Genomic DNA, 12,028 nt, shown 5'->3' on the forward strand with positions numbered 1-12,028 from the left:
AAAGCCATTTAAATTCACAATCTCCTCCATCCAAAGATTTTGTTCTGTATGCAGCCAATGAATAGTAACTGATCCTCTGACAGCAAATCTGGCAAAGACAAAAGCAGCTATCCTTATTCCATGTGTCACAGTTTTACAATCCTTCTATGGTTCCGTAACTATTACATGACTGTTGTGCTATAAACTAAAGTGTGCATGTCAATTCCAACCATTCTTTTCATGACGCTTTTCATTTTAGTTGTTTTTTGCAGCCACTCTAACTTTCGAAGTAACACACTAAGTTGTTATACTTACTTGACAAGAGTTTCTTGTACCCCCCCTGACCCCTTAGTTTGCAAAAACGAGGCCTTACTTTCTGTCCGTAAAGCACATCGTTGCTGTGTCCGCTCGGGCCCCATCTAATTATCCTAGTGGCTGTCCATCCGTGAAATAGGCATTACACTGTGAAACTGAGCCAGTGTAGCTTTCCTCTGAACAATCGTGATAGCTTAGCAACAATGCGGCAGCCTATAATGACCATAACAACAGCAAGGGCACACCAGAGGATTATGGGGGATTATTACCTTTGATCTGCTCCAAAACAGGATGGGCAGAGAGTTGGGGGAGTTATTAGGAAAGAGGCAAGTTTATTCTTTCTCCCTTTTTTCTTCTTTTAGATGTAGCTGTAAGAGAAGATTGTTGTTTGTTTCTTAAAGCAAAGGTGGCAGAAAGAATGAAATGTAGGGATGAAAAGCAAGGAGTCGGGAGCAGGATGCAATGGACTCTGTGTTCAATGTCCACCGAGTCATGTTTTATTAAATCTTATTTGCTATTTGCAGGCAGCTGCAGTCGCAGCAGAGTCGAGTTCAAAGCATGAACTAGTGTGGGCTGTTTTAGGGACTGTAAGAAACGGACTTGGCCAGCAATCTAAACGAACAGCATTTCTCTAGGACATCAAATAATCCACACTTGGCTAATACATGTTTAGGGGTGATAAATTGTTCTTGGTTAGAGCTGCAGGGTGTCAAAGACACAGTTCAAGGGCTCTTTAATGTCGTAGAATCCCAAATGAGCAATTTGAATCACACAGTCCCAGCGCTGGGATCACAGTGTCACTCTTACACTTTCTGGGTGATTCTCATCAAAACTGCCAAGATATGTCCAGCTATATGTCTGTCTGTCTGTCTGTCTGTCTGTCTGTTAGGGGTGCAACGGTTCAAATTGCTCACGGTTAGATTTTTTTTATCATTTTTTTTTATCCCGGTTTTAGGGTCACTGTTTCGGTATTTGGTATGTGCTATGTTTAAATGGGGGAAAAAAGACTACTGTCAAATAAAAATAAAGAAAATAAGAACAAATAATCTAACTACAAGACACAGCACAAATAAATACAGTAGATCAAAGATACAAATAAAATAAATGGTGCTTTTCATGTTTTTCAGGTAGGTCTAACATTAGTTTTCAGGTACAGAAATTGAATAAAGTTGAAATTGAAAATCTTCTCACAGTGCACGAGAGTTCTCACTTGAGTCTTCTGGCTCTTAAATGTTTAAATTTTACAAGGATTAAATGAGTTTAGTTTAAACACGATAGCAACGTGTGCTGGTAAGGTCTCACCTGCGCTCGCGCGCTATCAACACTCGGGTGATGACGGCAGAAATGACTGGTCATATTCGAGCATACGGCACTCGCATTGAATAAAGTTTACAAAGAGTGACAGTTTTGTCAAGAGTGATCCTTTTTTTGATAATCACTGTTGTATCGTATTGGGAACCCAGATATGTATCCATCAACAGAAACATTAGCAGAACTTTGTCTCTGTTTTACGCATTGTTATTTTCAATAAACCATATTATAGATGCGTCGTCAGATTTAAGATGAACCGCGGTACAAGTGGGTGGAGAGCGGTACAGGTAGATTTTTCCAGAGAACGTTACTCACCTTCTGTCTGTCTGTCTGAGCAACCAAGTAACCCACCAATATATTCATTTTAATGCAGGATTAATTTTGTATTGCTTAGATTACTGAGTTAGTATCATTAAACGTGTATCTGACAAATTTAGGTACAAAACAGTACAGCTAGAAACAGATGCTGTTGTTAAAAATCACTGATTAAGTTTGGAGCAAACAAATGGTGCATTAGGGCCATCCAAAAAGGGACATCAGTTGGAAATTTGTTCTTGTTTTTAACACCGGCCAACATGTAAATATTGAATGGCTGGAGTTCTATCCACTCCTGATGATTTGTAGATGCAGATATCTGTGCCATGTGTTCAGTGTTGAAACAAACAGCATGGACCCTTTGAGATGTCTCATTTTAGAAAACCCCATGGTGCTCCTGCTCATGCAAGACAAGCACCACCTGCGATCTGATCTCAAAGACTTTTTTAAGGCAGGACATCTGTTTCAGCTGTCTGTTGCTACTAATTTATTTTAATTGTAAAGATGGATCAGTGTTTATTGCATTAATAAAAATGAACTATATTTTTGTTTTGATGCTGCAGAGATGATTTAGGCCTGTATTTTTTGGATGGGTTATCACATTTGTTTTTCTGATGTTTGGCTATTTTCAAAAAGACTATTACTGTACTGTATACTGCACAATATAAGCTAGGCTATATGTATACGATTAGGGAAAAAAATTCACGATCTTGACATGTTACATTTAATTTTGTTGAGTATATTCAAGTTATCATTTCAGAAAATGTCTGCACATTTCGCAGTCTGGTCAAACCATGTGTGAAGAAAGATATTCTTCACTCATTACACTAGAAATCCAATGTTGAGCACTTATGTTACTTCACATATTGCCATTGATAGCAGGTAATCCATGTGTTCTATGTATACAGAAAAGTTGCATACAATTTTGAGTTTGCATACTGTACACTGCAGAAGTAGCAGGTAGTACTGTGTGCTCCTACAGTATTATTAACATAGCCTCTATTTCATAACAGATGGTGATAACTTTAAAGAGGGAGGCTTTATCCAATCAGGTTTTTATACTACGATTTGTCAAATTTGTAAATAAAACCATTTCTTCATCAAAATTTCACTTTTGATTGAATGTGTTACTTGCTGTTTCTTTGTAATTGTTAGTGAAATTTACTAGCGATGTCTTAGTGAAAAAAAAATATATTGTACTGACAAAATGAACGGGGATTGATTTGATTAATCACTGGATGTTGCATAATGCTGCTTCTGTTTTTAGGATCAAGATCCTAACTAGTGTTGTCAAAGTACCGGTACTTCGGTACCAAGTCGATACTGAAAATGTGACGATACCAGCATTTCTGTAGTACCGGGTATATTCATGTACCCACTAATAGGCAGCTGCTTTAAGTCGCTTCCATGTTTTTATCTAAGCACGGGGCTCCAGACTAACTTTTTTACTTGGAGCACTATCTGTAGCCGATATACACTCACCTAAAGGATTATTAGGAACACCATACTAATACTGTGTTTGACCCCCTTTCGCCTTCAGAACTGCCTTAATTCTACGTGGCATTGATTCAACAAGGTGCTGAAAGCATTCTTTAGAAATGTTGGCCCATATTGATAGGATAGCATCTTGCAGTTGATGGAGATTTGTGGGATGCACATCCAGGGCACGAAGCTCCCGTTCCACCACATCCCAAAGATGCTCTATTGGGTTGAGATCTGGTGACTGTGGGGGCCATTTTAGTACAATGAACTCATTGTCATGTTCAAGAAACCAATTTGAAATGATTCGAGCTTTGTGACATGGTGCATTATCCTGCTGGAAGTAGCCATCAGAGGATGGGTACATGGTGGTCATAAAGGGATGGACATGGTCAGAAACAATGCTCAGGTAGGCCGTGGCATTTAAACGATGCCCAATTGGCACTAAGGGGCCTAAAGTGTGCCAAGAAAACATCCCCCACACCATTACACCACCACCACCAGCCTGCACAGTGGTAACAAGGCATGATGGATCCATGTTCTCATTCTGTTTACGCCAAATTCTGACTCTACCATCTGAATGTCTCAACAGAAATCGAGACTCATCAGACCAGGCAACATTTTTCCAGTCTTCAACTGTCCAATTTTGGTGAGCTCGTGCAAACTGTAGCCTCTTTTTCCTATTTGTAGTGGAGATGAGTGGTACCCGGTGGGGTCTTCTGCTGTTGAAGCCCATCCGCCTCAAGGTTGTGCGTGTTGTGGCTTCACAAATGCTTTGCTGCATACCTCGGTTGTAACGAGTGGTTATTTCAGTCAAAGTTGCTCTTCTATCAGCTTGAATCAGTCGGCCCATTCTCCTCTGACCTCTAGCATCAACAAGGCATTTTTGCCCACAGGACTGCCGCATACTGGATGTTTTTCTCTTTTCACACCATTCTTTGTAAACCCTAGAAATGGTTGTGCGTGAAAATCCCAGTAACTGAGCAGATTGTGAAATACTCAGACCGGCCCGTCTGGCACCAACAACCATGCCACGCTCAAAATTGCTTAAATCACCTTTCTTTCCCATTCTGACATTCAGTTTGGAGTTCAGGAGATTGTCTTGACCAGGACCACACCCCTAAATGCATTGAAGCAACTGCCATGTGATTGGTTGATTAGATAATTGCATTAATGAGAAATTGAACAGGTGTTCCTAATAATCCTTTAGGTGAGTGTATACCACGATATATATATATATAGGGTCTATGTATATTAAACTGCAAAAAGACTATTTAAATATTAACCCTGCATGTTCTGCTTGTCTCTGTGTGGATGAATGGCGCAGACGCGCGGTTTCATTTACCTCTCACACACACACACACACACACACACACACACACACACACACACACACACACACACACACTCACACTCACACTCACACTCACACTCACACACACAGACACAGACACAGACACACTGAAGCACGAGTGACGCTCGCGCTGTTTTCAGTCTCTGCTGCCTCACGATATGAGGACATGATGAAATTCATCTCCAGAGCCACTCTGAGAGTCACTTCATGAGCATTTTACCGTTTAATTTGAGAAAAAACTATCGTCATATCATACACACACAGAAACTCAAAGGTCTTCACGGCAACCCGTCAAAATAAAAGTTTGGTTTAACTTGAAGAAATTGACAGAAATAATTAGGCTACTGTACAGTAGACTTAGCTACGTCTCCATGGGATTTTTTTTTTATAAGCAATATTTACGTTTAAACAGCATGTAGCCTTTAATGCTTGTATGTATCATTTACCTATGATTACCGTCATAAATAAAGTCATTGAATTTAATATTTTTTTCAAATAGTTAAATAAAATGGAGAAATAGTTCCAACAGATTTTGCTATGGTACCGAAATTGGTACCGAGAACCGTACAATTGTAATGGTATCGGTACCGACTACTGGAATTTTGGTACCGTGACATCCCTAACCCTAACTATTGCTTTTTAAGGAAGGGAATGTTATCGCATCAGTTCTGTTTACCCAAAGTTGCTTTACAAATTCAGTATAACATTGACGTTGATATCTGTGGAGAATTTAGAGGGTTTCTTGTATTTGTCATTCCGGGGATTCAGCCTCTGCTTTATCAGTGATGGTCGATTAGATGCAGAGCGTTGAAGCCTCCATCTGTTTACCCAGAAGCACTCAGGCGTTGGAGTGTTGATTAGCTGGGTTATTTGACATGGTTGCGACAGCTGCTGGACAAGGAACAACTTTGATCGACAGAAACCCTCCATTCCTCAATGGTCTGATGTTTTATTCTGCTCTCTAACATGGTATCATTTGTTTGATAGACCAGTGGGGCCCTTCTAGTGTAATAAAGAGCTGCCTCTTCCCGGGTGTCTTTATTTCCAGCTGTACTGTAGTCTCAGATTGCTCACCCACTAATGAGAATTTTTTTTTTGGTTTACCTATTTTTGATGAGTAATGACAAGGCAATATATAAAATACACCCTTTTTTTATATATTCATATATTAATACACTAGTTTCACAAATGTGCACAAGTTTGGGGTTGGTACATTTTTTAAAAGAAGGCTGTTTACCAAGGCTGCATTTATTTGATCAAAATACAGAGAGTAATTATTATGAAATATTATTTATAATAGCTGTTGTCTATTTTAATCTATTTTAAATTTAATTTATTCCTGTGATGTCAAAGCTGAATTTTCAGCATCATTACTTCAGTCTTCAGTGTCACATGATCCTTTAGAAATCATTCTAATTAGCTGATTTGCTGCTCAAGAAATAATTCTTATTCTTATCAATGTAGAAAATTGTTGTGCTGCATTTTTGTGGAAACCATGAAATGTATTTTTTTTTCAGGATGATGAATAGAAAGTCCAAAAAACAGCATTTATTTGAGGCAGTGTTTTACAATAAGGTCCCATTAGTTAATGTTAGTTAATGCATTAGGCCTTGTCCACACTAATACGTTTTTGTTTGAAAACTCCTCTTTTTCTCTCCATTTTGGCCTTCCATCCACACTGAGACGCTGTTTTTATCAACGAAAACGTAGTGGATACATTTGAATACGCCTTTTCCGCGTTGTGGACTGTGAAAACGGAGGTGTTTGAAAACGATGACGTAATTTAGTCATGTGACTCATATTGAACCCATAGATATTCATGTTTATACCGGGATTGTGTCCGTTATGTGCTATTCACTTTCACACGATTGCTAAAATATGTTACTTTACACACTCTTCATATCACAGTCCTGCAAAGATGACAGAAAATTCTTGCATTTGCTGTATTTTTTTTAATCAATTAATCAATTCTCCAAACTTTTGAACCGTAAGGAACATATATTCCCTTGTCATTGCCTTGAAAACACTGATGCTTTCATTCACATAAGCACAGAAGGGAAGGAAGTATGTTCTCATGATTATTGTCTGTAAACAGCAAACATTCAGCCATGTTGTTTACATTGAGTCAGATTTGTTTGGCCCCTCATCATAACCACGGAGGAGTTCTGAGTGGGTGTCGTCACCGTAGGGGTCTTAGTCACAATCCGTGGCTTTTCTGATTCCCTCGTTGCCATCTTCTCTGTAACGTCTCAACTGCGTTGTCATGTTAGTGCTGGAAAAGCACATGATTAAAACTCACAAAGGCTTGCATTTCAACACAGACACAATCAAAGCTTTTTGACGAAATTGGGTTTTTGGAGCGCTTTATAATGTTTATGTTCTTAGTGTTTGTAGAACGTAATAATTTGAATTCGACAAACTCTGAAGTCTTCAAGTCTTGTTCTTGATAATTGGTGTACTGGACCGTTACGGTTTAATTTAAAACGGCTGTGTTGAATGAATGATTGCAGCTGTAATCCTGACATTCAGTTAGTCTCCTCTTGTCCGTCATCTGCCCTTGGTCAGGTGACTACGCCTGTAATGTTAAACTCTGCACACGCTCGGTCCTCTTTCAGAAACTGCTGTCTGGCTGTGTCTGCCTGACGGAGCGGAGGGGAGTGTGTTGCTCCACAGGGACCGCGCACACCCGCTGCATGGGTTATATTACCTTTCCTAAAATACCACAAGTGCCAGGCGTGCACAGGGCACGTGGAGGACGTTTTAGCGACAGTGTCAAACTCGGGTAAAAACGTAGATGATGTTCATGCTGATGGTTAATGTGAAGCACCATATGATAATCAGCATGATAGGTGATTTATCATAGTTGTTTCTCAGGAGGAATCCAAACCTTTGACCTTGGTCTTGCTGTTTTGTTCAAGTAAGTTAGATTTTAAATCTCTATGGTGTCGTTTCTGCACCACCAAACAGAATTGTAATAATAATGAGTGTTTAAGTATCACACAGCCATGTGGCTGGTTAGAATAATATTTTAAAAGACTCTAATTTTTATTGTATTATTTTTTTTTTTTGTTGTTGTGGTGTTTTGTTTTTGTTGTTTTTAAATTCATTGTATGTATAGTATTGGTTTTATTTGATTTTTAATTTTTTTTTTGCCTTTTATAAGAAAGATTGTTTAATTATCATACACTTCTAAAATCTAGGTGTTTCTCCCGGATGTTTTCTCAAGCTAAAGAATGATCACTGTTGAGTTAGCAATGCGCATTGCATTAGATGTCATTGTAAATCTTGACCCTTAATGGCTGACAAACCGTAAATCGGTTTCATGAAATGAACCACTGCTGTGTATGTAAATCACTAGTATCTCTGGACACTAATATGTGGATGGCTAACCACCACACTACATGTCCCTTTTTGAATAAGATTTGACCTTTTGACCTTGACCTGAACCTTAACCCTTACTAATGGTACTTTCAGTGTCTTTACGCACCTGCAATTATCATTACAGGGATACTTTAGTCAGATTTATGTAACAGCCTGGCCTTTCTCTTTCTTTTTTTTCCTCTCTCTGTCTCACACAGACACATTTACTTTGCTATCTAGACTATTGTTTATTATACAGCTATTTATATTTACTATAAACTAAAACTAACCCTGTGACTATAAAATATCTTTTTATATGCATTTTTAGGTGGGAAAACGTGTTTTGAGTATTCTAATTCAGGACATATCCTGCTTATCCCAGAGTAAGGTTTTGTCATATTTACCTAGGGCTGGGTACCTTGACTTTAATACCGGTTCCTGAACGATACTTTTTTCAATACCAATTTTATGAAATCTGTTTTAACAAGATTATATTACATATTACCTAAAACAAAAACTTGTGAACATTTTTTCTTTAGTTTGACTTATTTTTTTATTTTTAATTTTTTTACAGACTCAATGACTCATATAGGCCACTGGGGGGTGGAATATATGCCTCGCTCTCAAGCGCACGTGTGAAGCTTCCTGTACTGGCAAAAGTTGCCTAATGATTATGAATGTGTCAGGAAAGAATAGCAAGGATACATTTTTATTGTTTATTAATAAACTAGTGTTTTCTGAGTCAGTGTTGGCTGCAAAGATGAAGATGACGTTGCTGACTCGTCATATCTGCAATCTAGTGAATGCGCGCACCTATAGAGATAAACGCAACTATCATTTAAATCACATAATCAGAGTATTTGTTTTCAATTCAAATTGGTTTGTTTAAAAGTAGACATTTCAAGCTTTGTATGCCTATTTCTCATGTCTGTGAGGCAAGTAGCCTATACGTTTCATTTGTGACGAGCTCCAGTTCTTCTTACAGTCGAAGACGGAGCAACTTTCTCCTCTTAAGTTTATTCCGTGCACTGTCAAATGCTTCATCGGATTTGTCGTGTTGGTCTTGGCAGTAATTATCTTGTTGCAAATATTGTATCGCGCGCTGCTGGCATTGAGCCTGGTGAAATGTAGCCACACTTTTGATCTTTTCCACATCTTTTCCATCAATGGGTGTTGGGACGCTTCGAAATTTGGTACCGAATGACAAGACATTTTTTGATACTCTGCAGGCACCGACCAAATTGCCTCGATGCCATAATGTATCAAACTCTGAACCCAGCCCATTATTTATCTTACTTCTGGGGTTTCCTCCCCGAAATATAGCTAAGTAAACCTTAAACCAAGCACACACAGGTTGGACACACACTTGGGGGACCAGATTGGGCAGGAAATCATAAATAGGGGTCATAATATTGTTGAAAGTCAATTCTTTTTTTTCTTTTTTTTTCTTTTAGTGGTCGAGTATTTCTTTTCAGGGTGCAAAGTGGGACTTTTAATCGCTTTTAATATGTCTTTAATTGCCTGCTAATAGTTACTAGTTGGGGTAAAAAGGGTCTGTAGTGTGTTTAGATGGAAAAGGGCCTTCAGATTGTTTGAACTTCTCCTAAGGGGAGTTTTTGATTAAGTTTTTGATCAATAAGTTACTCCTTAATCCCACATTATTAAATATACTTCAAGGTAGTGCTTAAAACACACTAAAGCTTGGCAGTAAGTTTTAAAAGGCGCTATTTTTTTATGTGAATTATCTGGCGGTTTTGCACGTCTAGATTTGCTCTGGATGTGGAACTCGGCAGTGATTACCATGTTGACTCTAAGGTATGAGTTCTGTCGCAGCTGACTCTACTACCGCTTGTTATTCCCTTTCTTTGAAACACGCGTTTTTCCTTAATGAGGGAATTGTTTGACACCTCATAACATGCGTATGGTGTGTCTCGCTGCTTAGGTTGACCTTTAACCGGGCTAATGAGCCTGTTTTTCGTATTGAGAGTAAAACGTTTAGTATAAGCTCTGCGGGCCTGCCCGAGCTGCCTCAGTGTAATGTTCTTTCGAGTAAAAGAGGGAACACATTTGAAATGGTGCTCTATTAGAATACTAGTACTTTGAATGCTAACTTAATTAGCGCAAGAATACACAAGCATGGTCGGTGTTTGCTGTTTAAGGGGCAGAGCAAGTTATTACATTTTGATAAAAAAAAATGTGTTGGTTAAAATAATTTTGGATTTTTAGTTGACTTAAAGCTTATTTATGTTTCCCTTAAGCAGGTTGGATAAGACCTTTTTAAAAAGGATAGGACATTTTATCCAGTAAGTCAGAAGGCATTTTCTGGAGCTCTGATACATTAGTGCAGTGCTGTATGATTGACTAGTGGCTTTTGTCATTTTAAGCTCTTTCACAGAATTCACACTTTATTTCATAGTAAATCTAAATAACTTGAGTACGGTTATTCTGGCTTTGATCCCCACTAACATGTCTCTTGATGCCTGGAACTAATTCTGCATTTATTATGCATGTTATTTTGTTATTTTTATCTTCAAATGCAGTATGGTACTGAACTCCTTAAATCAATAATGATGTGACGCTCATTTAAATTTTTTTCTGTCCGTATCTTTTGAAAATACATTAAAAATGTAATTAATACAGGCCTTGACTTGAATACATTTTGTTTAAATTTCTGAATTATATATTCAGCATTTTTTTTGTTTGGCTTAATGTCAGAAATATCTAGCCTAGGTGGTGTAACTCTCCAACAAAAAACTAAAAAAAAATGAAGTTGTATAGTTTTTAAATATTAATATTGATTTTATATATTTATTTCAATTTGCCAAGGAATCGTTCCAATGTTCATATCTGTAGCAACAGTGATGTGGACATTTAGTTTCCCATAATGTTGTAGCAGTTCATAAGTGCTGGGAGTGAAAACTGAGTTTACGCTATAATTGTTTATTTAGCTGAATAGCTTCTTCAGACTTTAGTTTAGTCTCATTCTCTTTTTTGCTTGTTTTTCTAGAACTCAATCGCATCTTTGTCATCTATCATGCCGCTCAGCCAATAAATAAACCATCTATCGTTTATGTACGTGTGTGTGTGTGTGTAAGTGTGCTGTATATGAAACAGTGGAGGTCCATTGTGGCATATACAGCACACACTTGTGTACAGGTTTACAGCACAATCTCACTTTCACCACTGTTTCACAGTCATTGGCTGGTCATTTAAGGGTGTGTTCACACTTGTAGTTCGGTTCTCTTGGTTCTTTCGTTTCTTTTAGTCTGGACCAAAAAAAAAGAGAAAATTATGCATTTAGTCCTGATTTGCTGTTTGGCTGTTACCTAAAGATACAAAACAAAAAACGTCTTTTGCGACAACTTGCCGAAAAATCACGCTTGTTGAATGTGTGTACATATGGTGGTATTTTTACCAGCTGAGAACTCATGAAGAGCTTGTGAAATGTGTAAAGGACTCAAAACTGCAGCAGGAATTCCTCCTTTACATACACAAATGAAGATCTGTTGCAAGAAAATGGCGGTTTACGAAACCTGTTCCGAACTGTAAAGGTCCTTGTCGTTTCTCGTCCGAAATTTTCGCACGTTAAAAAATAAATACTAGAGGTCGACCGATAGTGGATTTTACTGATAACGATAGCTAGGTTGGGCCATACTTGCCGATAACTGATTAATCAACCGATAGTTTTTAAAATTGATATTGGATAAAAACAAATTGCACCTTGATCATTCATGTTAGTTTGATAGTGCATTAACTATGGTTAACAAATAAAAACCTTAATTTAAAAATGTATTAGTACATTTTAATTAACAAACAAACAATGAGCAATCCTTATACAGCAGTTATTAACCTTAGTTAATGTTACATATGGAATTTTATTGTAAGTGTTATCATTTCATATAAACCCAAACAGTC

At 37.8% G+C, this 12,028-nt stretch overlaps 1 protein-coding gene across 1 annotated transcript in view; it reads left to right on the forward strand.

The window, feature by feature from the left end:
- Positions 1-12,028, forward strand: part of tanc2a (tetratricopeptide repeat, ankyrin repeat and coiled-coil containing 2a) — a 164,973-nt gene that overhangs the window by 38,225 nt on the left and 114,720 nt on the right. The window lies entirely within an intron of this gene.

Source organism: Rutilus rutilus (assembly GCF_951802725.1).
Source record: "Rutilus rutilus genome assembly, chromosome: 1".
Taxonomy (NCBI): domain Eukaryota; kingdom Metazoa; phylum Chordata; class Actinopteri; order Cypriniformes; family Leuciscidae; genus Rutilus; species Rutilus rutilus.